At 40.8% G+C, this 27,295-nt stretch overlaps 14 non-coding genes across 14 annotated transcripts; 5 read left to right on the top strand and 9 right to left on the bottom strand.

The window, feature by feature from the left end:
- Positions 1–1,347: 1,347 nt before the first annotated feature.
- TRNAS-GCU (transfer RNA serine (anticodon GCU)) lies at positions 1,348–1,429 on the bottom strand. The gene has a single exon. It is a non-coding gene; the product is annotated as a tRNA-Ser (tRNA).
- Positions 1,430–1,842: 413 nt separating this feature from the next.
- Positions 1,843–1,937, top strand: TRNAI-UAU (transfer RNA isoleucine (anticodon UAU)). The gene is made up of 2 exons: positions 1,843–1,880; positions 1,902–1,937. It is a non-coding gene; the product is annotated as a tRNA-Ile (tRNA).
- Positions 1,938–4,269: 2,332 nt separating this feature from the next.
- TRNAI-UAU (transfer RNA isoleucine (anticodon UAU)) lies at positions 4,270–4,364 on the top strand. The gene is made up of 2 exons: positions 4,270–4,307; positions 4,329–4,364. It is a non-coding gene; the product is annotated as a tRNA-Ile (tRNA).
- Positions 4,365–6,176: 1,812 nt separating this feature from the next.
- TRNAS-GCU (transfer RNA serine (anticodon GCU)) lies at positions 6,177–6,258 on the bottom strand. The gene has a single exon. It is a non-coding gene; the product is annotated as a tRNA-Ser (tRNA).
- A 2,320-nt stretch (positions 6,259–8,578) lies between these two features.
- On the bottom strand, positions 8,579–8,660 carry TRNAS-GCU (transfer RNA serine (anticodon GCU)). Its single transcript has one exon. It is a non-coding gene; the product is annotated as a tRNA-Ser (tRNA).
- A 2,331-nt stretch (positions 8,661–10,991) lies between these two features.
- On the bottom strand, positions 10,992–11,073 carry TRNAS-GCU (transfer RNA serine (anticodon GCU)). The gene has a single exon. It is a non-coding gene; the product is annotated as a tRNA-Ser (tRNA).
- A 2,345-nt stretch (positions 11,074–13,418) lies between these two features.
- TRNAS-GCU (transfer RNA serine (anticodon GCU)) lies at positions 13,419–13,500 on the bottom strand. The gene has a single exon. It is a non-coding gene; the product is annotated as a tRNA-Ser (tRNA).
- Positions 13,501–13,913: 413 nt separating this feature from the next.
- On the top strand, positions 13,914–14,008 carry TRNAI-UAU (transfer RNA isoleucine (anticodon UAU)). The gene is made up of 2 exons: positions 13,914–13,951; positions 13,973–14,008. It is a non-coding gene; the product is annotated as a tRNA-Ile (tRNA).
- A 1,165-nt stretch (positions 14,009–15,173) lies between these two features.
- On the bottom strand, positions 15,174–15,245 carry TRNAT-UGU (transfer RNA threonine (anticodon UGU)). Its single transcript has one exon. It is a non-coding gene; the product is annotated as a tRNA-Thr (tRNA).
- A 589-nt stretch (positions 15,246–15,834) lies between these two features.
- On the bottom strand, positions 15,835–15,916 carry TRNAS-GCU (transfer RNA serine (anticodon GCU)). Its single transcript has one exon. It is a non-coding gene; the product is annotated as a tRNA-Ser (tRNA).
- A 4,744-nt stretch (positions 15,917–20,660) lies between these two features.
- TRNAS-GCU (transfer RNA serine (anticodon GCU)) lies at positions 20,661–20,742 on the bottom strand. The gene has a single exon. It is a non-coding gene; the product is annotated as a tRNA-Ser (tRNA).
- Positions 20,743–21,155: 413 nt separating this feature from the next.
- Positions 21,156–21,250, top strand: TRNAI-UAU (transfer RNA isoleucine (anticodon UAU)). The gene is made up of 2 exons: positions 21,156–21,193; positions 21,215–21,250. It is a non-coding gene; the product is annotated as a tRNA-Ile (tRNA).
- A 1,823-nt stretch (positions 21,251–23,073) lies between these two features.
- TRNAS-GCU (transfer RNA serine (anticodon GCU)) lies at positions 23,074–23,155 on the bottom strand. Its single transcript has one exon. It is a non-coding gene; the product is annotated as a tRNA-Ser (tRNA).
- A 2,837-nt stretch (positions 23,156–25,992) lies between these two features.
- TRNAI-UAU (transfer RNA isoleucine (anticodon UAU)) lies at positions 25,993–26,087 on the top strand. Its single transcript has 2 exons — positions 25,993–26,030; positions 26,052–26,087. It is a non-coding gene; the product is annotated as a tRNA-Ile (tRNA).
- Positions 26,088–27,295: the final 1,208 nt, after the last annotated feature.

The following is a 27,295-nucleotide window of genomic DNA, read 5'->3' as shown; positions in this document are numbered from 1 at the left end:
ACTGCTCGAAGTTCACTTTTCAAAACCATTCAACCTATTAAATGTATTTCTCTAACCTATGAATGTGGTCCATGTTCACTTTTCCTCATCTTCATCTCGATACTCCTTTCCCAGAAACCAGGTTCACTTCTTCATTCAACCCACCCATCCAAGGTCACCAAATCTTTGAGGCACAAGTCTGCCTATTCTCCCTTTCTCTCTATGTACAAGATACCTTGTATCATTTGAATGGACAGCAGGAGAGAAGGATATTTATGGTGAGTGGGGGTGGGGTTTTGAGGAGTAACCTCATTTGCCTAAGAGCCGGGGTATCTGGGAAAAAAAGTATTTTATGGGGGAAGAATTTCACATCTCCTTGGTGAAATTTGTAGGGCCTTATAACATCCTTTCTGTGGATTCAGATTCAGTCGGAACAGAGGTCCTAGTCCTCGCTCTGCCTTTCAAAGGAACTGTAAATATGCATGGCTTATTTGGCTTTGCCCGGCAGGGTGAGAATGGCGTTGGTCTGGCGTTCGTCAGGCGATCGGAAGGGGTGAGGCAATAATTTATAATTCAATGATCTTCATGATATTTTCTTGATAATATGAAAGCAGGAAAGGGAAGCTTGGCAATAAGCAATCCTAAAGCAAGGTGTGACTCCAGGGAAGAATGACTTGAAAACAACATACAGAAAGACTCATGTAAAAAGGCCCTAATGAGGCTTGAACTCATGACCCCTGGTTTACAAGACCAGTGCTCTGCCACTGAGCTACAAGGCCAGTCTGCACACAGGATGTAAATTGCAACATGTATTCTTACTGAGGTATGAATATATCTATGATTTTGAGACTCTGTATGGAAACGTAGTTGCATATGAATGTCCACGTGCGCGCACACATTGAAGACCATGCTTAAGGCACTTTTCTTGGAAGTATGAAAAACTACATTTTCATATGAGAAAATAAGAGTTTTCACATTCAAGACCATACCGATAGCTCTAGTTAGTATGTCTGCAATCAGTGACATATAGAGAACCCACTTATTAGAAGTGATCTGTCTCTGTGGGGCAGACATATGTTAACAGTCATTCATTTGAGACGGCCTAAACTTTAGGAGTAAGAGCTGCTTTCTTATCAATCTATTTATCCAAACTGGTTAATAAGCCAGGAGTGAGTGAAAGGCAATCCTCTGGAAACTCCATGAAAGATCTAATTTCTATTACGCACAAAATACTTCACTTTATTTGACATATTTGTTAAAATGGAACAGTCAGATGATCCCATCTAGCGGATCCTGGCTCTGTCTTGAAAGAGAGTGTAATTATACTACAAGAAATGCTGGCCATCAAAAGCGACTCTGATGGCTTTCCGACGAAGGTGGGATTCGAACCCACGCGTGCAGAGCACAATGGATTAGCAGTCCATCGCCTTAACCACTCGGCCACCTCGTCTGCCCTACAGCCCCATCTGAAACCTTGCTTCACAAAAGGTACTGAAGTGTCAATATACTGTACCTAAAAAAGAAAAAAAACAGCTGAGGCAAGATCTCACATTCCACGTCTTCCCCCAATTAGGGACCTACATTTCATTTTTGGGAAATTCTTACTATGTGCTAATTACAAATATTCATAAGATTCCCCTAGACTTTGTCAGAACTGTCAAGATATAATTCTATGGGGTTTTGAATAGACAGAGCATATGTTATAGGACAATTATAGAATCTATTCCGTTTGGACTGTATTTTTAATAGTCATGATAACATGCTAGCATGTGAGTCGATCTTGCACAGTGAATGATGGAGCAGTGTCTGTCATCTACTTGGTCAGCTGTAGATGGCTCACCTGGGGAGATGTGAAAAGAGAGAGCTCCAGTGGCGCAATCGGTTAGCGCGCGGTACTTATACAGCAGTACTTGCACTGAGCCATGCCGAGGTTGTGAGTTTGAGCCTCACCTGGAGCAGCCGTGTTGTTTTTCATAAACCATTTCACAAAAAGTAAAGTTTAAACTCAGAGTATGGACGGCCCTTGCTAGAGAGTCTTTACTTCTTATAGGATCTACGTGTCCTACTCCTCTGGGTGCCAAATATCACATATCCTACGCGATACTCAGTTTAAACATTCCATGATGTGCCATCTTGCATTTCATGCAAACACCACATCAGTGCATTTAAAAATACATTTGTAGAATAATAAATATGATGAAAACAGTGTTCTCACATGATAACCATAAACTGAAGAGCTGCAAAAAATGCTGTATCAGCTACTTACAATAAAAGGTGACTCGAAAAAACTAGCAAAAGAAGAGCATCATCATATTAAAGGTTCTATTCACCATCTTGAGTTGCACCATAGCAGCTTATGGTGCTTTTCTGCTCAGAGTGTGCCTCCAATCCCACATTCATTTTTAATTTATTTGCAATTTAAAAAACAACAATTACTGCTCGAAGTTCACTTTTCAAAACTATTCAACCTATTAAATGTATTTCTCTAACCTATGAATGTGGTCCATGTTCACTTTTCCTCATCTTCATCTCGATACTCCTTTCCCAGAAACCAGGTTCACTTCTTCATTCAACCCACCCATCCAAGGTCACCAAATCTTTGAAGCACAAGTCTGCCTATTCTCCCTTTCTCTCTATGTACAAGATACCTTGTATCATTTGAATGGACAGTAGGAGAGAAGGATATTTATGGTGAGTGGGGGTGGGGTTTTGAGGAGTAACCTCATTTGCCTAAGAGCCGGGGTATCTGGGAAAAAAAGTATTTTATGGGGGAAGAATTTCACATCTCCTTGGTGAAATTTGAAGGGCCTTATAACATCCTTTCTGTGGATGCAGATTCAGTCGGAACAGAGGTCCTAGTCCTCGCTCTGCCTTTCAAAGGAACTGTAAATATGCATGGCTTATTTGGCTTTGCCCGGCAGGGCTTGCCAGGCAGGGTGAGAATGGCGTTTGTCAGGCGTTCGTCAGGCGATCGGAAGGGGTGAGGCAATAATTTATAATTCAATGATCTTCATGATATTTTCTTGATAATATGAAAGCAGGAAAGGGAAGCTTGGCAATAAGCAATCCTAAAGCAAGGTGTGACTCCAGGGAGGAATGACTTGAAAACAACATACAGAAAGACTCATGTAAAAAGGCCATGATGAGGCTTGAACTCATGACCCCTGGTTTACAAGACCAGTGCTCTGTCACTGAGCTACAAAGCCAGTCTGCACGCAGGATGTAAATTGCAACATGTATTCTTACTGAGGTATGAATATATCTATGATTTTGAGACTCTGTATGGAAACGTAGTTGCATATGAATGTCCACGTGCGCGCACACATTGAAGACCATGCTTAAGGCACTTTTCTTGGAAGTATGAAAAACTACATTTTCATATGAGAAAATAAGAGTTTTCACATTCAAGACCATACTGATAGCTCTAGTTAGTATGTCTGCAATCAGTGACATATAGAGAACCCACTTATTAGAAGTGATCTGTCTCTGTGGGGCAGACATATGTTAACAGTCATTCATTTGAGACGGCCTAAACTTTAGGAGTAAGAGCTGCTTTCTTATCAATCTATTTATCCAAACTGGTTAATAAGCCAGGAGTGAGTGAAAGGCAATCCTCTGGAAACTCCATGAAAGATCTAATTTCTATTACGCACAAAATACTTCACTTTATTTGACATATTTGTTAAAATGGAACAGTCAGATGATCCCATCTAGCGGATCCTGGCTCTGTCTTGAAAGAGAGTGTAATTATACTACAAGAAATGCTGGCCATCAAAAGAGACTCTGATGGCTTTCCGACGAAGGTGGGATTCGAACCCACGCGTGCAGAGCACAATGGATTAGCAGTCCATCGCCTTAACCACTCAGCCACCTCGTCTGCCCTACAGCCCCATCTGAAACCTTGCTTCACAAAAGGTACTGAAGTGTCAATATACTGTACCTAAAAAAGAAAAAAAACAGCTGAGGCAAGATCTCACATTCCACGTCTTCCCCCAATTAGGGACCTACATTTCATTTTTGGGAAATTCTTACTATGTGCTAATTACAAATATTCATAAGATTCCCCTAGACTTTGTCAGAACTGTCAAGATATAATTCTATGGGGTTTTGAATAGACAGAGCATATGTTATTGGACAATTATAGAATCTATTCCGTTTGGACTGTATTTTTAATAGTCATGATAACATGCTAGCATGTGAGTCGATCTTGCACAGTGAATGATGGAGCAGTGTCTGTCATCTACTTGGTCAGCTGTAGATGGCTCACCTGGGGAGATGTGAAAAGAGAGAGCTCCAGTGGCGCAATCGGTTAGCGCGCGGTACTTATACAGCAGTACTTGCACTGAGCCATGCCGAGGTTGTGAGTTCGAGCCTCACCTGGAGCAGCCGTGTTGTTTTTCATAAACCATTTCACAAAAAGTAAAGTTTAAACTCAGAGTATGGACGGCCCTTGCTAGAGAGTCTTTACTTCTTATAGGATCTAGGTGTCCTACTCCTCTGGGTGCCAAATATCACATATCCTACGCGATGCTCAGTTTAAACATTCCATGATGTGCCATCTTGCATTTCATGCAAACACCACATCAGTGCATTTAAAAATACATTTGTAGAATAATAAATATGATGAAAACAGTGTTCTCACATGATAACCATAAACTGAAGAGCTGCAAAAAATGCTGTATCAGCTACTTACAATAAAAGGTGACTCGAAAAAACTAGCAAAAGAAGAGCATCATCATATTAAAGGTTCTATTCACCATCTTGAGTTGCACCATAGCAGCTTATGGTGCTTTTCTGCTCAGAGTGTGCCTCCAATCCCACATTCATTTTTAATTTATTTGCCATTTAAAAAACAACAATTACTGCTCGAAGTTCACTTTTCAAAACCATTCAACCTATTAAATGTATTTCTCTAACCTATGAATGTGGTCCATGTTCACTTTTCCTCATCTTCATCTCGATACTCCTTTCCCAGAAACCAGGTTCACTTCTTCATTAAACCCACCCATCCAAGGTCACCAAATCTTTGAAGCACAAGTCTGCCTATTCTCCCTTTCTCTCTATGTACAAGATACCTTGTATCATTTGAATGGACAGCAGGAGAGAAGGATATTTATGGTGAGTGGGGGTGGGGTTTTGAGGAGTAACCTCATTTGCCTAAGAGCCGGGGTATCTGGGAAAAAAAGTATTTTATGGGGGAAGAATTTCACATCTCCTTGGTGAAATTTGTAGGGCCTTATAACATCCTTTCTGTGGATGCAGATTCAGTCGGAACAGAGGTCCTAGTCCTCGCTCTGCCTTTCAAAGGAACTGTAAATATGCATGGCTTATTTGGCTTTGCCCGGCAGGGTGAGAATGGCGTTTGTCAGGCGATCGGAAGGGGTGAGGCAATAATTTATAATTCAATGATCTTCATGATATTTTCTTGATAATATGAAAGCAGGAAAGGGAAGCTTGGCCATAAGCAATCCTAAAGCAAGGTGTGACTCCAGGGAAGAATGACTTGAAAACAACATACAGAAAGACTCATGTAAAAAGGCCCTAATGAGGCTTGAACTCATGACCCCTGGTTTACAAGACCAGTGCTCTGCCACTGAGCTACAAGGCCAGTCTGCCCGCAGGATGTAAATTGCAACATGTATTCTTACTGAGGTATGAATATATCTATGATTTTGAGACTCTGTATGGAAACGTAGTTGCATATGAATGTCCACGTGCGCGCACACATTGAAGACCATGCTTAAGGCACTTTTCTTGGAAGTATGAAAAACTACATTTTCATATGAGAAAATAAGAGTTTTCACATTCAAGACCATACTAATAGCTCTAGTTAGTATGTCTGCAATCAGTGACATATAGAGAACCCACTTATTAGAAGTGATCTGTCTCTGTGGGGCAGACATATGTTAACAGTCATTCATTTGAGACGGCCTAAACTTTAGGAGTAAGAGCTGCTTTCTTATCAATCTATTTATCCAAACTGGTTAATAAGCCAGGAGTGAGTGAAAGGCAATCCTCTGGAAACTCCATGAAAGATCTAATTTCTATTACGCACAAAATACTTCACTTTATTTGACATATTTGTTAAAATGGAACAGTCAGATGATCCCATCTAGCGGATCCTGGCTCTGTCTTGAAAGAGAGTGTAATTATACTACAAGAAATGCTGGCCATCAAAAGAGACTCTGATGGATTTCCGACGAAGGTGGGATTCGAACCCACGCGTGCAGAGCACAATGGATTAGCAGTCCATCGCCTTAACCACTCGGCCACCTCGTCTGCCCTACAGCCCCATCTGAAACCTTGCTTCACAAAAGGTACTGAAGTGTCAATATACTGTACCTAAAAAAGAAAAAAAACAGCTGAGGCAAGATCTCACATTCCACGTCTTCCCCCAATTAGGGACCTACATTTCATTTTTGGGAAATTCTTACTATGTGCTAATTACAAATATTCATAAGATTCCCCTAGACTTTGTCAGAACTGTCAAGATATAATTCTATGGGGTTTTGAATAGACAGAGCATATGTTATAGGACAATTATAGAATCTATTCCGTTTGGACTGTATTTTTAATAGTCATGATAACATGCTAGCATGTGAGTCGATCTTGCACAGTGAATGATGGAGCAGTGTCTGTCATCTACTTGGTCAGCTGTAGATGGCTCACCTGGGGAGATGTGAAAAGAGAGAGCTCCAGTGGCACAATCGGTTAGCGTGCGGTACTTATACAGCAGTACTTGCACTGAGCCATGCCGAGGTTGTGAGTTCGAGCCTCACCTGGATCAGCCGTGTTGTTTTTCATAAACCATTTCACAAAAAGTAAAGTTTAAACTCAGAGTATGGACGGCCCTTGCTAGAGAGTCTTTACTTCTTATAGGATCTACGTGTCCTACTTCTCTGGGTGCCAAATATCACATATCCTACGCGATGCTCAGTTTAAACATTCCATGATGTGCCATCTTGCATTTCATGCAAACACCACATCAGTGCATTTAAAAATACATTTGTAGAATAATAAATATGATGAAAACAGTGTTCTCACATGATAACCATAAACTGAAGAGCTGCAAAAAATGCTGTATCAGCTACTTACAATAAAAGGTGACTCGAAAAAACTAGCAAAAGAAGAGCATCATCATATTAAAGGTTCTATTCACCATCTTGAGTTGCACCATAGCAGCTTATGGTGCTTTTCTGCTCAGAGTGTGCCTCCAATCCCACATTCATTTTTAATTTATTTGCAATTTAAAAAACAACAATTACTGCTCGAAGTTCACTTTTCAAAACCATTCAACCTATTAAATGTATTTCTCTAACCTATGAATGTGGTCCATGTTCACTTTTCCTCATCTTCATCTCGATACTCCTTTCCCAGAAACCAGGTTCACTTCTTCATTAAACCCACCCATCCAAGGTCACCAAATCTTTGAAGCACAAGTCTGCCTATTCTCCCTTTCTCTCTATGTACAAGATACCTTGTATCATTTGAATGGACAGCAGGAGAGAAGGATATTTATGGTGAGTGGGGGTGGGGTTTTGAGGAGTAACCTCATTTGCCTAAGAGCCGGGGTATCTGGGAAAAAAAGTATTTTATGGGGGAAGAATTTCACATCTCCTTGGTGAAATTTGTAGGGCCTTATAACATCCTTTCTGTGGATGCAGATTCAGTCGGAACAGAGGTCCTAGTCCTCGCTCTGCCTTTCAAAGGAACTGTAAATATGCATGGCTTATTTGGCTTTGCCCGGCAGGGTGAGAATGGCGTTTGTCAGGCGATCGGAAGGGGTGAGGCAATAATTTATAATTCAATGATCTTCATGATATTTTCTTGATAATATGAAAGCAGGAAAGGGAAGCTTGGCAATAAGCAATCCTAAAGCAAGGTGTGACTCCAGGGAAGAATGACTTGAAAACAACATACAGAAAGACTCATGTAAAAAGGCCCTGATGAAGCTTGAACTCATGACCCCTGGTTTACAAGACCAGTGCTCTGCCACTGAGCTACAAGGCCAGTCTGCACGCAGGATGTAAATTGCAACATGTATTCTTACTGAGGTATGAATATATCTATGATTTTGAGACTCTGTATGGAAACGTAGTTGCATATGAATGTCCACGTGCGCGCACACATTGAAGACCATGCTTAAGGCACTTTTCATGGAAGTATGAAAAACTACATTTTCATATGAGAAAATAAGAGTTTTCACATTCAAGACCATACCGATAGCTCTAGTTAGTATGTCTGCAATCAGTGACATATAGAGAACCCACTTATTAGAAGTGATCTGTCTCTGTGGGGCAGACATATGTTAACAGTCATTCATTTGAGACGGCCTAAACTTTAGGAGTAAGAGCTGCTTTCTTATCAATCTATTTATCCAAACTGGTTAATAAGCCAGGAGTGAGTGAAAGGCAATCCTCTGGAAACTCCATGAAAGATCTAATTTCTATTACGCACAAAATACTTCACTTTATTTGACATATTTGTTAAAATGGAACAGTCAGATGATCCCATCTAGCGGATCCTGGCTCTGTCTTGAAAGAGAGTGTAATTATACTACAAGAAATGCTGGCCATCAAAAGAGACTCTGATGGCTTTCCGACGAAGGTGGGATTCGAACCCACGCGTGCAGAGCACAATGGATTAGCAGTCCATCGCCTTAACCACTCGGCCACCTCGTCTGCCCTACAGCCCCAGCTGAAACCTTGCTTCACAAAAGGTACTGAAGTGTCAATATACTGTACTTAAAAAAGAAAAAAAACAGCTGAGGCAAGATCTCACATTCCACGTCTTCCCCCAATTAGGGACCTACATTTCATTTTTGGGAAATTCTTACTATGTGCTAATTACAAATATTCATAAGATTCCCCTAGACTTTGTCAGAACTGTCAAGATATAATTCTATGGGGTTTTGAATAGACAGAGCATATGTTATAGGACAATTATAGAATCTATTCCGTTTGGACTGTATTGTTAATAGTCATGATAACATGCTAGCATGTGAGTCGATCTTGCACAGTGAATGATGGAGCAGTGTCTCTCATCTACTTGGTCAGCTGTAGATGGCTCACCTGGGGAGATGTGAAAAGAGAGAGCTCCAGTGGCGCAATCGGTTAGCGTGCGGTACTTATTCAGCAGTACTTGCACTGAGCCATGCCGAGGTTGTGAGTTCGAGCCTCACCTGGAGCAGCCGTGTTGTTTTTCATAAACCATTTCACAAAAAGTAAAGTTTAAACTCAGAGTATGGACGGCCCTTGCTAGAGAGTCTTTACTTCTTATAGGATCTACGTGTCCTACTCCTCTGGGTGCCAAATATCACATATCCTACGCGATGCTCAGTTTAAACATTCCATGATGTGCCATCTTGCATTTCATGCAAACACCACATCAGTGCATTTAAAAATACATTTGTAGAATAATAAATATGATGAAAACAGTGTTCTCACATGATAACCATAAACTGAAGAGCTGCAAAAAATGCTGTATCAGCTACTTACAATAAAAGGTGACTCGAAAAAACTAGCAAAAGAAGAGCATCATCATATTAAAGGTTCTATTCACCATCTTGAGTTGCACCATAGCAGCTTATGGTGCTTTTCTGCTCAGAGTGTGCCTCCAATCCCACATTCATTTTTAATTTATTTGCAATTTAAAAAACAACAATTACTGCTCGAAGTTCACTTTTCAAAACCATTCAACCTATTAAATGTATTTCTCTAACCTATGAATGTGGTCCATGTTCACTTTTCCTCATCTTCATCTCGATACTCCTTTCCCAGAAACCAGGTTCACTTCTTCATTCAACCCACCCATCCAAGGTCACCAAATCTTTGAGGCACAAGTCTGCCTATTCTCCCTTTCTCTCTATGTACAAGATACCTTGTATCATTTGAATGGACAGCAGGAGAGAAGGATATTTATGGTGAGTGGGGGTGGGGTTTTGAGGAGTAACCTCATTTGCCTAAGAGCCGGGGTATCTGGGAAAAAAAGTATTTTATGGGGGAAGAATTTCACATCTCCTTGGTGAAATTTGTAGGGCCTTATAACATCCTTTCTGTGGATTCAGATTCAGTCGGAACAGAGGTCCTAGTCCTCGCTCTGCCTTTCAAAGGAACTGTAAATATGCATGGCTTATTTGGCTTTGCCCGGCAGGGTGAGAATGGCGTTGGTCTGGCGTTCGTCAGGCGATCGGAAGGGGTGAGGCAATAATTTATAATTCAATGATCTTCATGATATTTTCTTGATAATATGAAAGCAGGAAAGGGAAGCTTGGCAATAAGCAATCCTAAAGCAAGGTGTGACTCCAGGGAAGAATGACTTGAAAACAACATACAGAAAGACTCATGTAAAAAGGCCCTAATGAGGCTTGAACTCATGACCCCTGGTTTACAAGACCAGTGCTCTGCCACTGAGCTACAAGGCCAGTCTGCACACAGGATGTAAATTGCAACATGTATTCTTACTGAGGTATGAATATATCTATGATTTTGAGACTCTGTATGGAAACGTAGTTGCATATGAATGTCCACGTGCGCGCACACATTGAAGACCATGCTTAAGGCACTTTTCTTGGAAGTATGAAAAACTACATTTTCATATGAGAAAATAAGAGTTTTCACATTCAAGACCATACCGATAGCTCTAGTTAGTATGTCTGCAATCAGTGACATATAGAGAACCCACTTATTAGAAGTGATCTGTCTCTGTGGGGCAGACATATGTTAACAGTCATTCATTTGAGACGGCCTAAACTTTAGGAGTAAGAGCTGCTTTCTTATCAATCTATTTATCCAAACTGGTTAATAAGCCAGGAGTGAGTGAAAGGCAATCCTCTGGAAACTCCATGAAAGATCTAATTTCTATTACGCACAAAATACTTCACTTTATTTGACATATTTGTTAAAATGGAACAGTCAGATGATCCCATCTAGCGGATCCTGGCTCTGTCTTGAAAGAGAGTGTAATTATACTACAAGAAATGCTGGCCATCAAAAGCGACTCTGATGGCTTTCCGACGAAGGTGGGATTCGAACCCACGCGTGCAGAGCACAATGGATTAGCAGTCCATCGCCTTAACCACTCGGCCACCTCGTCTGCCCTACAGCCCCATCTGAAACCTTGCTTCACAAAAGGTACTGAAGTGTCAATATACTGTACCTAAAAAAGAAAAAAAACAGCTGAGGCAAGATCTCACATTCCACGTCTTCCCCCAATTAGGGACCTACATTTCATTTTTGGGAAATTCTTACTATGTGCTAATTACAAATATTCATAAGATTCCCCTAGACTTTGTCAGAACTGTCAAGATATAATTCTATGGGGTTTTGAATAGACAGAGCATATGTTATAGGACAATTATAGAATCTATTCCGTTTGGACTGTATTTTTAATAGTCATGATAACATGCTAGCATGTGAGTCGATCTTGCACAGTGAATGATGGAGCAGTGTCTGTCATCTACTTGGTCAGCTGTAGATGGCTCACCTGGGGAGATGTGAAAAGAGAGAGCTCCAGTGGCGCAATCGGTTAGCGCGCGGTACTTATACAGCAGTACTTGCACTGAGCCATGCCGAGGTTGTGAGTTTGAGCCTCATCTGGAGCAGCCGTGTTGTTTTTCATAAACCATTTCACAAAAAGTAAAGTTTAAACTCAGAGTATGGACGGCCCTTGCTAGAGAGTCTTTACTTCTTATAGGATCTACGTGTCCTACTCCTCTGGGTGCCAAATATCACATATCCTACGCGATACTCAGTTTAAACATTCCATGATGTGCCATCTTGCATTTCATGCAAACACCACATCAGTGCATTTAAAAATACATTTGTAGAATAATAAATATGATGAAAACAGTGTTCTCACATGATAACCATAAACTGAAGAGCTGCAAAAAATGCTGTATCAGCTACTTACAATAAAAGGTGACTCGAAAAAACTAGCAAAAGAAGAGCATCATCATATTAAAGGTTCTATTCACCATCTTGAGTTGCACCATAGCAGCTTATGGTGCTTTTCTGCTCAGAGTGTGCCTCCAATCCCACATTCATTTTTAATTTATTTGCAATTTAAAAAACAACAATTACTGCTCGAAGTTCACTTTTCAAAACTATTCAACCTATTAAATGTATTTCTCTAACCTATGAATGTGGTCCATGTTCACTTTTCCTCATCTTCATCTCGATACTCCTTTCCCAGAAACCAGGTTCACTTCTTCATTCAACCCACCCATCCAAGGTCACCAAATCTTTGAAGCACAAGTCTGCCTATTCTCCCTTTCTCTCTATGTACAAGATACCTTGTATCATTTGAATGGACAGTAGGAGAGAAGGATATTTATGGTGAGTGGGGGTGGGGTTTTGAGGAGTAACCTCATTTGCCTAAGAGCCGGGGTATCTGGGAAAAAAAGTATTTTATGGGGGAAGAATTTCACATCTCCTTGGTGAAATTTGAAGGGCCTTATAACATCCTTTCTGTGGATGCAGATTCAGTCGGAACAGAGGTCCTAGTCCTCGCTCTGCCTTTCAAAGGAACTGTAAATATGCATGGCTTATTTGGCTTTGCCCGGCAGGGCTTGCCAGGCAGGGTGAGAATGGCGTTTGTCAGGCGTTGGTCAGGCGATCGGAAGGGGTGAGGCAATAATTTATAATTCAATGATCTTCATGATATTTTCTTGATAATATGAAAGCAGGAAAGGGAAGCTTGGCAATAAGCAATCCTAAAGCAAGGTGTGACTCCAGGGAAGAATGACTTGAAAACAACATACAGAAAGACTCATGTAAAAAGGCCCTAAAGAGGCTTGAACGCATGACCCCTGGTTTACAAGACCAGTGCTCTGCCACTGAGCTACAAGGCCAGTCTGCACGCAGGATGTAAATTGCAACATGTATTCTTACTGAGGTATGAATATATCTATGATTTTGAGACTCTGTATGGAAACGTAGTTGCATATGAATGTCCACGTGCGCGCACACATTGAAGACCATGCTTAAGGCACTTTTCTTGGAAGTATGAAAAACTACATTTTCATATGAGAAAATAAGAGTTTTCACATTCAAGACCATACTGATAGCTCTAGTTAGTATGTCTGCAATCAGTGACATATAGAGAACCCACTTATTAGAAGTGATCTGTCTCTGTGGGGCAGACATATGTTAACAGTCATTCATTTGAGACGGCCTAAACTTTAGGAGTAAGAGCTGCTTTCTTATCAATCTATTTATCCAAACTGGTTAATAAGCCAGGAGTGAGTGAAAGGCAATCCTCTGGAAACTCCATGAAAGATCTAATTTCTATTACGCACAAAATACTTCACTTTATTTGACATATTTGTTAAAATGGAACAGTCAGATGATCCCATCTAGCGGATCCTGGCTCTGTCTTGAAAGAGAGTGTAATTATACTACAAGAAATGCTGGCCATCAAAAGAGACTCTGATGGCTTTCCGACAAAGGTGGGATTCGAACCCACGCGTGCAGAGCACAATGGATTAGCAGTCCATCGCCTTAACCACTCGGCCACCTCGTCTGCCCTACAGCCCCATCTGAAACCTTGCTTCACAAAAGGTACTGAAGTGTCAATATACTGTACCTAAAAAAGAAAAAAAACAGCTGAGGCAAGATCTCACATTCCACGTCTTCCCCCAATTAGGGACCTACATTTCATTTTTGGGAAATTCTTACTATGTGCTAATTACAAATATTCATAAGATTCCCCTAGACTTTGTCAGAACTGTCAAGATATAATTCTATGGGGTTTTGAATAGACAGAGCATATGTTATAGGACAATTATAGAATCTATTCCGTTTGGACTGTATTTTTAATAGTCATGATAACATGCTAGCATGTGAGTCGATCTTGCACAGTGAATGATGGAGCAGTGTCTGTCATCTACTTGGTCAGCTGTAGATGGCTCACCTGGGGAGATGTGAAAAGAGCGAGCTCCAGTGGCGCAATCGGTAAGCGCGCGGTACTTATACAGCAGTACTTGCACTGAGCCATGCCGAGGTTGTGAGTTCGAGCCTCACCTGGAGCAGCCGTGTTGTTTTTCATAAACCATTTCACAAAAAGTAAAGTTTAAACTCAGAGTATGGACGGCCCTTGCTAGAGAGTCTTTACTTCTTATAGGATCTACGTGTCCTACTCCTCTGGGTGCCAAATATCACATATCCTACGCGATGCTCAGTTTAAACATTCCATGATGTGCCATCTTGCATTTCATGCAAACACCACATCAGTGCATTTAAAAATACATTTGTAGAATAATAAATATGATGAAAACAGTGTTCTCACATGATAACCATAAACTGAAGAGCTGCAAAAAATGCTGTATCAGCTACTTACAATAAAAGGTGACTCGAAAAAACTAGCAAAAGAAGAGCATCATCATATTAAAGGTTCTATTCACCATCTTGAGTTGCACCATAGCAGCTTATGGTGCTTTTCTGCTCAGAGTGTGCCTCCAATCCCACATTCATTTTTAATTTATTTGCAATTTAAAAAACAACAATTACTGCTCGAAGTTCACTTTTCAAAACCATTCAACCTATTAAATGTATTTCTCTAACCTATGAATGTGGTCCATGTTCACTTTTCCTCATCTTCATCTCGATACTCCTTTCCCAGAAACCAGGTTCACTTCTTCATTAAACCCACCCATCCAAGGTCACCAAATCTTTGAAGCACAAGTCTGCCTATTCTCCCTTTCTCTCTATGTACAAGATACCTTGTATCATTTGAATGGACAGCAGGAGAGAAGGATATTTATGGTGAGTGGGGGTGGGGTTTTGAGGAGTAACCTCATTTGCCTAAGAGCCGGGGTATCTGGGAAAAAAAGTATTTTATGGGGGAAGAATTTCACATCTCCTTGGTGAAATTTGTAGGGCCTTATAACATCCTTTCTGTGGATGCAGATTCAGTCGGAACAGAGGTCCTAGTCCTCGCTCTGCCTTTCAAAGGAACTGTAAATATGCATGGCTTATTTGGCTTTGCCCGGCAGGGCTTGCCCGGCAGGGTGAGAATGGCGTTTGTCAGGCGATCGGAAGGGGTGAGGCAATAATTTATAATTCAATGATCTTCATGATATTTTCTTGATAATATGAAAGCAGGAAAGGGAAGCTTGGCAATAAGCAATCCTAAAGCAAGGTGTGACTCCAGGGAAGAATGACTTGAAAACAACATACAGAAAGACTCATGTAAAAAGGCCCTGATGAGGCTTGAACTCATGACCCCTGGTTTACAAGACCAGTGCTCTGCCACTGAGCTACAAGGCCAGTCTGCACGCAGGATGTAAATTGCAACATGTATTCTTACTGAGGTATGAATATATCTATGATTTTGAGACTCTGTATGGAAACGTAGTTGCATATGAATGTCCACGTGCGCGCACACATTGAAGACCATGCTTAAGGCACTTTTCATGGAAGTATGAAAAACTACATTTTCATATGAGAAAATAAGAGTTTTCACATTCAAGACCATACCGATAGCTCTAGTTAGTATGTCTGCAATCAGTGACATATAGAGAACCCACTTATTAGAAGTGATCTGTCTCTGTGGGGCAGACATATGTTAACAGTCATTCATTTGAGACGGCCTAAACTTTAGGAGTAAGAGCTGCTTTCTTATCAATCTATTTATCCAAACTGGTTAATAAGCCAGGAGTGAGTGAAAGGCAATCCTCTGGAAACTCCATGAAAGATCTAATTTCTATTACGCACAAAATACTTCACTTTATTTGACATATTTGTTAAAATGGAACAGTCAGATGATCCCATCTAGCGGATCCTGGCTCTGTCTTGAAAGAGAGTGTAATTATACTACAAGAAATGCTGGCCATCAAAAGAGACTCTGATGGCTTTCCGACGAAGGTGGGATTCGAACCCACGCGTGCAGAGCACAATGGATTAGCAGTCCATCGCCTTAACCACTCGGCCACCTCGTCTGCCCTACAGCCCCATCTGAAACCTTGCTTCACAAAAGGTACTGAAGTGTCAATATACTGTACTTAAAAAAGAAAAAAAACAGCTGAGGCAAGATCTCACATTCCACGTCTTCCCCCAATTAGGGACCTACATTTCATTTTTGGGAAATTCTTACTATGTGCTAATTACAAATATTCATAAGATTCCCCTAGACTTTGTCAGAACTGTCAAGATATAATTCTATGGGGTTTTGAATAGACAGAGCATATGTTATAGGACAATTATAGAATCTATTCCGTTTGGACTGTATTGTTAATAGTCATGATAACATGCTAGCATGTGAGTCGATCTTGCACAGTGAATGATGGAGCAGTGTCTGTCATCTACTTGGTCAGCTGTAGATGGCTCACCTGGGGAGATGTGAAAAGAGAGAGCTCCAGTGGCGCAATCGGTTAGCGTGCGGTACTTATTCAGCAGTACTTGCACTGAGCCATGCCGAGGTTGTGAGTTCGAGCCTCACCTGGAGCAGCCGTGTTGTTTTTCATAAACCATTTCACAAAAAGTAAAGTTTAAACTCAGAGTATGGACGGCCCTTGCTAGAGAGTCTTTACTTCTTATAGGATCTACGTGTCCTACTCCTCTGGGTGCCAAATATCACATATCCTACGCGATGCTCAGTTTAAACATTCCATGATGTGCCATCTTGCATTTCATGCAAACACCACATCAGTGCATTTAAAAATACATTTGTAGAATGATAAATATGATGAAAACAGTGTTCTCACATGATAACCATAAACTGAAGAGCTGCAAAAAATGCTGTATCAGCTACTTACAATAAAAGGTGACTCGAAAAAACTAGCAAAAGAAGAGCATCATCATATTAAAGGTTCTATTCACCATCTTGAGTTGCACCATAGCAGCTTATGGTGCTTTTCTGCTCAGAGTGTGCCTCCAATCCCACATTCATTTTTAATTTATTTGCAATTTAAAAAACAACAATTACTGCTCGAAGTTCACTTTTCAAAACTATTCAACCTATTAAATGTATTTCTCTAACCTATGAATGTGGTCCATGTTCACTTTTCCTCATCTTCATCTCGATACTCCTTTCCCAGAAACCAGGTTCACTTCTTCATTAAACCCACCCATCCAAGGTCACCAAATCTTTGAAGCACAAGTCTGCCTATTCTCCCTTTCTCTCTATGTACAAGATACCTTGTATCATTTGAATGGACAGCAGGAGAGAAGGATATTTATGGTGAGTGGGGGTGGGGTTTTGAGGAGTAACCTCATTTGCCTAAGAGCCGGGGTATCTGGGAAAAAAAGTATTTTATGGGGGAAGAATTTCACATCTCCTTGGTGAAATTTGTAGGGCCTTATAACATCCTTTCTGTGGATTCAGATTCAGTCGGAGCAGAGGTCCTAGTCCTCGCTCTGCCTTTCAAAGGAACTGTAAATATGCATGGCTTATTTGGCTTTGCCCGGCAGGGTGAGAATGGCGTTGGTCTGGCGTTGGTCAGGCGATCGGAAGGGGTGAGGCAATAATTTATAATTCAATGATCTTCATGATATTTTCTTGATAATATGAAAGCAGGAAAGGGAAGCTTGGCAATAAGCAATCCTAAAGCAAGGTGTGACTCCAGGGAAGAATGACTTGAAAACAACATACAGAAAGACTCATGTAAAAAGGCCCTAATGAGGCTTGAACTCATGACCGCTGGTTTACAAGACCAGTGCTCTGCCACTGAGCTACAAGGCCAGTCTGCACGCAGGATGTAAATTGCAACATGTATTCTTACTGAGGTATGAATATATCTATGATTTTGAGACTCTGTATGGAAACGTAGTTGCATATGAATGTCCACGTGCGCGCACACATTGAAGACCATGCTTAAGGCACTTTTCTTGGAAGTATGAAAAACTACATTTTCATATGAGAAAATAAGAGTTTTCACATTCAAGACCATACTGATAGCTCTAGTTAGTATGTCTGCAATCAGTGACATATAGAGAACCCACTTATTAGAAGTGATCTGTCTCTGTGGGGCAGACATATGTTAACAGTCATTCATTTGAGACAGCCTAAACTTTAGGAGTAAGAGCTGCTTTCTTATCAATCTATTTATCCAAACTGGTTAATAAGCCAGGAGTGAGTGAAAGGCAATCCTCTGGAAACTCCATGAAAGATCTAATTTCTATTACGCACAAAATACTTCACTTTATTTGACATATTTGTTAAAATGGAACAGTCAGATGATCCCATCTAGCGGATCCTGGCTCTGTCTTGAAAGAGAGTGTAATTATACTACAAGAAATGCTGGCCATCAAAAGAGACTCTGATGGCTTTCCGACAAAGGTGGGATTCGAACCCACGCGTGCAGAGCACAATGGATTAGCAATCCATCGCCTTAACCACTCGGCCACCTCGTCTGCCCTACAGCCCCATCTGAAACCTTGCTTCACAAAAGGTACTGAAGTGTCAATATACTGTACCTAAAAAAGAAAAAAAACAGCTGAGGCAAGATCTCACATTCCACGTCTTCCCCCAATTAGGGACCTACATTTCATTTTTGGGAAATTCTTACTATGTGCTAATTACAAATATTCATAAGATTCCCCTAGACTTTGTCAGAACTGTCAAGATATAATTCTATGGGGTTTTGAATAGACAGAGCATATGTTATAGGACAATTATAGAATCTATTCCGTTTGGACTGTATTTTTAATAGTCATGATAACATGCTAGCATGTGAGTCGATCTTGCACAGTGAATGATGGAGCAGTGTCTGTCATCTACTTGGTCAGCTGTAGATGGCTCACCTGGGGAGATGTGAAAAGAGAGAGCTCCAGTGGCGCAATCGGTTAGTGCGCGGTACTTATACAGCAGTACTTGCACTGAGCCATGCCGAGGTTGTGAGTTCGAGCCTCACTTGGAGCAGCCGTGTTGTTTTTCATAAACCATTTCACAAAAAGTAAAGTTTAAACTCAGAGTATGGACGGCCCTTGCTAGAGAGTCTTTACTTCTTATAGGATCTACGTGTCCTACTCCTCTGGGTGCCAAATATCACATATCCTCCGCGATGCTCAGTTTAAACATTCCATGATGTGCCATCTTGCATTTCATGCAAACACCACATCAGTGCATTTAAAAATACATTTGTAGAATGATAAATATGATGAAAACAGTGTTCTCACATGATAACCATAAACTGAAGAGCTGCAAAAAATGCTGTATCAGCTACTTACAATAAAAGGTGACTCGAAAAAACTAGCAAAAGAAGAGCATCATCATATTAAAGGTTCTATTCACCATCTTGAGTTGCACCATAGCAGCTTATGGTGCTTTTCTGCTCAGAGTGTGCCTCCAATCCCACATTCATTTTTAATTTATTTGCAATTTAAAAAACAACAATTACTGCTCGAAGTTCACTTTTCAAAACTATTCAACCTATTAAATGTATTTCTCTAACCTATGAATGTGGTCCATGTTCACTTTTCCTCATCTTCATCTCGATACTCCTTTCCCAGAAACCAGGTTCACTTCTTCATTAAACCCACCCATCCAAGGTCACCAAATCTTTGAAGCACAAGTCTGCCTATTCTCCCTTTCTCTCTATGTACAAGATACCTTGTATCATTTGAATGGACAGCAGGAGAGAAGGATATTTATGGTGAGTGGGGGTGGGGTTTTGAGGAGTAACCTCATTTGCCTAAGAGCCGGGGTATCTGGGAAAAAAAGTATTTTATGGGGGAAGAATTTCACATCTCCTTGGTGAAATTTGTAGGGCCTTATAACATCCTTTCTGTGGATTCAGATTCAGTCGGAGCAGAGGTCCTAGTCCTCGCTCTGCCTTTCAAAGGAACTGTAAATATGCATGGCTTATTTGGCTTTGCCCGGCAGGGTGAGAATGGCGTTGGTCTGGCGTTGGTCAGGCGATCGGAAGGGGTGAGGCAATAATTTATAATTCAATGATCTTCATGATATTTTCTTGATAATATGAAAGCAGGAAAGGGAAGCTTGGCAATAAGCAATCCTAAAGCAAGGTGTGACTCCAGGGAAGAATGACTTGAAAACAACATACAGAAAGACTCATGTAAAAAGGCCCTAATGAGGCTTGAACTCATGACCGCTGGTTTACAAGACCAGTGCTCTGCCACTGAGCTACAAGGCCAGTCTGCACGCAGGATGTAAATTGCAACATGTATTCTTACTGAGGTATGAATATATCTATGATTTTGAGACTCTGTATGGAAACGTAGTTGCATATGAATGTCCACGTGCGCGCACACATTGAAGACCATGCTTAAGGCACTTTTCTTGGAAGTATGAAAAACTACATTTTCATATGAGAAAATAAGAGTTTTCACATTCAAGACCATACTGATAGCTCTAGTTAGTATGTCTGCAATCAGTGACATATAGAGAACCCACTTATTAGAAGTGATCTGTCTCTGTGGGGCAGACATATGTTAACAGTCATTCATTTGAGACGGCCTAAACTTTAGGAGTAAGAGCTGCTTTCTTATCAATCTATTTATCCAAACTGGTTAATAAGCCAGGAGTGAGTGAAAGGCAATCCTCTGGAAACTCCATGAAAGATCTAATTTCTATTACGCACAAAATACTTCACTTTATTTGACATATTTGTTAAAATGGAACAGTCAGATGATCCCATCTAGCGGATCCTGGCTCTGTCTTGAAAGAGAGTGTAATTATACTACAAGAAATGCTGGCCATCAAAAGAGACTCTGATGGCTTTCCGACAAAGGTGGGATTCGAACCCACGCGTGCAGAGCACAATGGATTAGCAGTCCATCGCCTTAACCACTCGGCCACCTCGTCTGCCCTACAGCCCCATCTGAAACCTTGCTTCACAAAAGGTACTGAAGTGTCAATATACTGTACCTAAAAAAGAAAAAAAACAGCTGAGGCAAGATCTCACATTCCACGTCTTCCCCCAATTAGGGACCTACATTTCATTTTTGGGAAATTCTTACTATGTGCTAATTACAAATATTCATAAGATTCCCCTAGACTTTGTCAGAACTGTCAAGATATAATTCTATGGGGTTTTGAATAGACAGAGCATATGTTATAGGACAATTATAGAATCTATTCCGTTTGGACTGTATTTTTAATAGTCATGATAACATGCTAGCATGTGAGTCGATCTTGCACAGTGAATGATGGAGCAGTGTCTGTCATCTACTTGGTCAGCTGTAGATGGCTCACCTGGGGAGATGTGAAAAGAGCGAGCTCCAGTGGCGCAATCGGTTAGCGCGCGGTACTTATACAGCAGTACTTGCACTGAGCCATGCCGAGGTTGTGAGTTCGAGCCTCACCTGGAGCAGCCGTGTTGTTTTTCATAAACCATTTCACAAAAAGTAAAGTTTAAACTCAGAGTATGGACGGCCCTTGCTAGAGAGTCTTTACTTCTTATAGGATCTACGTGTCCTACTCCTCTGGGTGCCAAATATCACATATCCTACGCGATGCTCAGTTTAAACATTCCATGATGTGCCATCTTGCATTTCATGCAAACACCACATCAGTGCATTTAAAAATACATTTGTAGAATAATAAATATGATGAAAACAGTGTTCTCACATGATAACCATAAACTGAAGAGCTGCAAAAAATGCTGTATCAGCTACTTACAATAAAAGGTGACTCGAAAAAACTAGCAAAAGAAGAGCATCATCATATTAAAGGTTCTATTCACCATCTTGAGTTGCACCATAGCAGCTTATGGTGCTTTTCTGCTCAGAGTGTGCCTCCAATCCCACATTCATTTTTAATTTATTTGCAATTTAAAAAACAACAATTACTGCTCGAAGTTCACTTTTCAAAACCATTCAACCTATTAAATGTATTTCTCTAACCTATGAATGTGGTCCATGTTCACTTTTCCTCATCTTCATCTCGATACTCCTTTCCCAGAAACCAGGTTCACTTCTTCATTCAACCCACCCATCCAAGGTCACCAAATCTTTGAAGCACAAGTCTGCCTATTCTCCCTTTCTCTCTATGTACAAGATACCTTGTATCATTTGAATGGACAGCAGGAGAGAAGGATATTTATGGTGAGTGGGGGTGGGGTTTTGAGGAGTAACCTCATTTGCCTAAGAGCCGGGGTATCTGGGAAAAAAAGTATTTTATGGGGGAAGAATTTCACATCTCCTTGGTGAAATTTGTAGGGCCTTATAACATCCTTTCTGTGGATTCAGATTCAGTCGGAACAGAGGTCCTAGTCCTCGCTCTGCCTTTCAAAGGAACTGTAAATATGCATGGCTTATTTGGCTTTGCCTGGCAGGGTGAGAATGGCGTTGGTCTGGCGTTGGTCAGGCGATCGGAAGGGGTGAGGCAATAATTTATAATTCAATGATCTTCATGATATTTTCTTGATAATATGAAAGCAGGAAAGGGAAGCTTGGCAATAAGCAATCCTAAAGCAAGGTGTGACTCCAGGGAAGAATGACTTGAAAACAACATACAGAAAGACTCATGTAAAAAGGCCCTAATGAGGCTTGAACTCATGACCCCTGGTTTACAAGACCAGTGCTCTGCCACTGAGCTACAAGGCCAGTCTGCACGCAGGATGTAAATTGCAACATGTATTCTTACTGAGGTATGAATATATCTATGATTTTGAGACTCTGTATGGAAACGTAGTTGCATATGAATGTCCACGTGCGCGCACACATTGAAGACCATGCTTAAGGCACTTTTCTTGGAAGTATGAAAAACTACATTTTCATATGAGAAAATAAGAGTTTTCACATTCAAGACCATACTGATAGCTCTAGTTAGTATGTCTGCAATCAGTGACATATAGAGAACCCACTTATTAGAAGTGATCTGTCTCTGTGGGGCAGACATATGTTAACAGTCATTCATTTGAGACGGCCTAAACTTTAGGAGTAAGAGCTGCTTTCTTATCAATCTATTTATCCAAACTGGTTAATAAGCCAGGAGTGAGTGAAAGGCAATCCTCTGGAAACTCCATGAAAGATCTAATTTCTATTACGCACAAAATACTTCACTTTATTTGACATATTTGTTAAAATGGAACAGTCAGATGATCCCATCTAGCGGATCCTGGCTCTGTCTTGAAAGAGAGTGTAATTATACTACAAGAAATGCTGGCCATCAAAAGAGAATCTGATGGCTTTCCGACGAAGGTGGGATTCGAACCCACGCGTGCAGAGGACAATGGATTAGCAGTCCATCGCCTTAACCACTCGGCCACCTCGTCTGCCCTACAGCCCCATCTGAAACCTTGCTTCACAAAAGGTACTGAAGTGTCAATATACTGTACCTAAAAAAGAAAAAAAACAGCTGAGGCAAGATCTCACATTCCACGTCTTCCCCCAATTAGGGACCTACATTTCATTTTTGGGAAATTCTTACCATGTGCTAATTACAAATATTCATAAGATTCCCCTAGACTTTGTCAGAACTGTCAAGATATAATTCTATGGGGTTTTGAATAGACAGAGCATATGTTATAGGACAATTATAGAATCTATTCCGTTTGGACTGTATTTTTAATAGTCATGATAACATGCTAGCATGTGAGTCGATCTTGCACAGTGAATGATGGAGCAGTGTCTGTCATCTACTTGGTCAGCTGTAGATGGCTCACCTGGGGAGATGTGAAAAGAGAGAGCTCCAGTGGCGCAATCGGTTAGCGCGCGGTACTTATACAGCAGTACTTGTACTGAGCCATGCCGAGGTTTTGAGTTTGAGCCTCACCTGGAGCAGCCGTGTTGTTTTTCATAAACCATTTCACAAAAAGTAAAGTTTAAACTCAGAGTATGGACGGCCCTTGCTAGAGAGTCTTTACTTCTTATAGGATCTACGTGTCCTACTCCTCTGGGTGCCAAATATCACATATCCTACGCGATGCTCAGTTTAAACATTCCATGATGTGCCATCTTGCATTTCATGCAAACACCACATCAGTGCATTTAAAAATACATTTGTAGAATGATAAATATGATGAAAACAGTGTTCTCACATGATAACCATAAACTGAAGAGCTGCAAAAAATGCTGTATCAGCTACTTACAATAAAAGGTGACTCGAAAAAACTAGCAAAAGAAGAGCATCATCATATTAAAGGTTCTATTCACCATCTTGAGTTGCACCATAGCAGCTTATGGTGCTTTTCTGCTCAGAGTGTGCCTCCAATCCCACATTCATTTTTAATTTATTTGCAATTTAAAAAACAACAATTACTGCTCGAAGTTCACTTTTCAAAACTATTCAACCTATTAAATGTATTTCTCTAACCTATGAATGTGGTCCATGTTCACTTTTCCTCATCTTCATCTCGATACTCCTTTCCCAGAAACCAGGTTCACTTCTTCATTAAACCCACCCATCCAAGGTCACCAAATCTTTGAAGCACAAGTCTGCCTATTCTCCCTTTCTCTCTATGTACAAGATACCTTGTATCATTTGAATGGACAGCAGGAGAGAAGGATATTTATGGTGAGTGGGGGTGGGGTTTTGAGGAGTAACCTCATTTGCCTAAGAGCCGGGGTATCTGGGAAAAAAAGTATTTTATGGGGGAAGAATTTCACATCTCCTTGGTGAAATTTGTAGGGCCTTATAACATCCTTTCTGTGGATTCAGATTCAGTCGGAACAGAGGTCCTAGTCCTCGCTCTGCCTTTCAAAGGAACTGTAAATATGCATGGCTTATTTGGCTTTGCCCGGCAGGGTGAGAATGGCGTTTGTCAGGCGTTCGTCAGGCGTTCGTCAGGCGATCGGAAGGGGTGAGGCAATAATTTATAATTCAATGATCTTCATGATATTTTCTTGATAATATGAAAGCAGGAAAGGGAAGCTTGGCAATAAGCAATCCTAAAGCAAGGTGTGACTCCAGGGAGGAATGACTTGAAAACAACATACAGAAAGACTCATGTAAAAAGGCCATGATGAGGCTTGAACTCATGACCCCTGGTTTACAAGACCAGTGCTCTGTCACTGAGCTACAAGGCCAGTCTGCACGCAGGATGTAAATTGCAACATGTATTCTTACTGAGGTATGAATATATCTATGATTTTGAGACTCTGTATGGAAACGTAGTTGCATATGAATGTCCACGTGCGCGCACACATTGAAGACCATGCTTAAGGCACTTTTCTTGGAAGTATGAAAAACTACATTTTCATATGAGAAAATAAGAGTTTTCACATTCAAGACCATACTGATAGCTCTAGTTAGTATGTCTGCAATCAGTGACATATAGAGAACCCACTTATTAGAAGTGATCTGTCTCTGTGGGGCAGACATATGTTAACAGTCATTCATTTGAGACGGCCTAAACTTTAGGAGTAAGAGCTGCTTTCTTATCAATCTATTTATCCAAACTGGTTAATAAGCCAGGAGTGAGTGAAAGGCAATCCTCTGGAAACTCCATGAAAGATCTAATTTCTATTACGCACAAAATACTTCACTTTATTTGACATATTTGTTAAAATGGAACAGTCAGATGATCCCATCTAGCGGATCCTGGCTCTGTCTTGAAAGAGAGTGTAATTATACTACAAGAAATGCTGGCCATCAAAAGAGACTCTGATGGCTTTCCGACGAAGGTGGGATTCGAACCCACGCGTGCAGAGCACAATGGATTAGCAGTCCATCGCCTTAACCACTCAGCCACCTCGTCTGCCCTACAGCCCCATCTGAAACCTTGCTTCACAAAAGGTACTGAAGTGTCAATATACTGTACCTAAAAAAGAAAAAAAACTGCTGAGGCAAGATCTCACATTCCACGTCTTCCCCCAATTAGGGACCTACATTTCATTTTTGGGAAATTCTTACTATGTGCTAATTACAAATATTCATAAGATTCCCCTAGACTTTGTCAGAACTGTCAAGATATAATTCTATGGGGTTTTGAATAGACAGAGCATATGTTATAGGACAATTATAGAATCTATTCCGTTTGGACTGTATTTTTAATAGTCATGATAACATGCTAGCATGTGAGTCGATCTTGCACAGTGAATGATGGAGCAGTGTCTGTCATCTACTTGGTCAGCTGTAGATGGCTCACCTGGGGAGATGTGAAAAGAGAGAGCTCCAGTGGCGCAATCGGTTAGCGCGCGGTACTTATACAGCAGTACTTGCACTGAGCCATGCCGAGGTTGTGAGTTCGAGCCTCACCTGGAGCAGCCGTGTTGTTTTTCATAAACCATTTCACAAAAAGTAAAGTTTAAACTCAGAGTATGGACGGCCCTTGCTAGAGAGTCTTTACTTCTTATAGGATCTACGTGTCCTACTCCTCTGGGTGCCAAATATCACATATCCTACGCGATGCTCAGTTTAAACATTCCATGATGTGCCATCTTGCATTTCATGCAAACACCACATCAGTGCATTTAAAAATACATTTGTAGAATAATAAATATGATGAAAACAGTGTTCTCACATGATAACCATAAACTGAAGAGCTGCAAAAAATGCTGTATCAGCTACTTACAATAAAAGGTGACTCGAAAAAACTAGCAAAAGAAGAGCATCATCATATTAAAGGTTCTATTCACCATCTTGAGTTGCACCATAGCAGCTTATGGTGCTTTTCTGCTCAGAGTGTGCCTCCAATCCCACATTCATTTTTAATTTATTTGCCATTTAAAAAACAACAATTACTGCTCGAAGTTCACTTTTCAAAACCATTCAACCTATTAAATGTATTTCTCTAACCTATGAATGTGGTCCATGTTCACTTTTCCTCATCTTCATCTCGATACTCCTTTCCCAGAAACCAGGTTCACTTCTTCATTAAACCCACCCATCCAAGGTCACCAAATCTTTGAAGCACAAGTCTGCCTATTCTCCCTTTCTCTCTATGTACAAGATACCTTGTATCATTTGAATGGACAGCAGGAGAGAAGGATATTTATGGTGAGTGGGGGTGGGGTTTTGAGGAGTAACCTCATTTGCCTAAGAGCCGGGGTATCTGGGAAAAAAAGTATTTTATGGGGGAAGAATTTCACATCTCCTTGGTGAAATTTGTAGGGCCTTATAACATCCTTTCTGTGGATTCAGATTCAGTCGGAGCAGAGGTCCTAGTCCTCGCTCTGCCTTTCAAAGGAACTGTAAATATGCATGGCTTATTTGGCTTTGCCTGGCAGGGTGAGAATGGCGTTGGTCTGGCGTTGGTCAGGCGATCGGAAGGGGTGAGGCAATAATTTATAATTCAATGATCTTCATGATATTTTCTTGATAATATGAAAGCAGGAAAGGGAAGCTTGGCAATAAGCAATCCTAAAGCAAGGTGTGACTCCAGGGAAGAATGACTTGAAAACAACATACAGAAAGACTCATGTAAAAAGGCCCTAAAGAGGCTTGAACTCATGACCCCTGGTTTACAAGACCA

The sequence above is a fragment of the Triturus cristatus genome, chromosome 12 (assembly GCF_964204655.1).
Source record: "Triturus cristatus chromosome 12, aTriCri1.1, whole genome shotgun sequence".
Classification (NCBI taxonomy): domain Eukaryota; kingdom Metazoa; phylum Chordata; class Amphibia; order Caudata; family Salamandridae; genus Triturus; species Triturus cristatus.
Note: the sequence above shows the minus strand (reverse complement) of the source record. Positions and strands in the feature narration are given on the sequence as shown.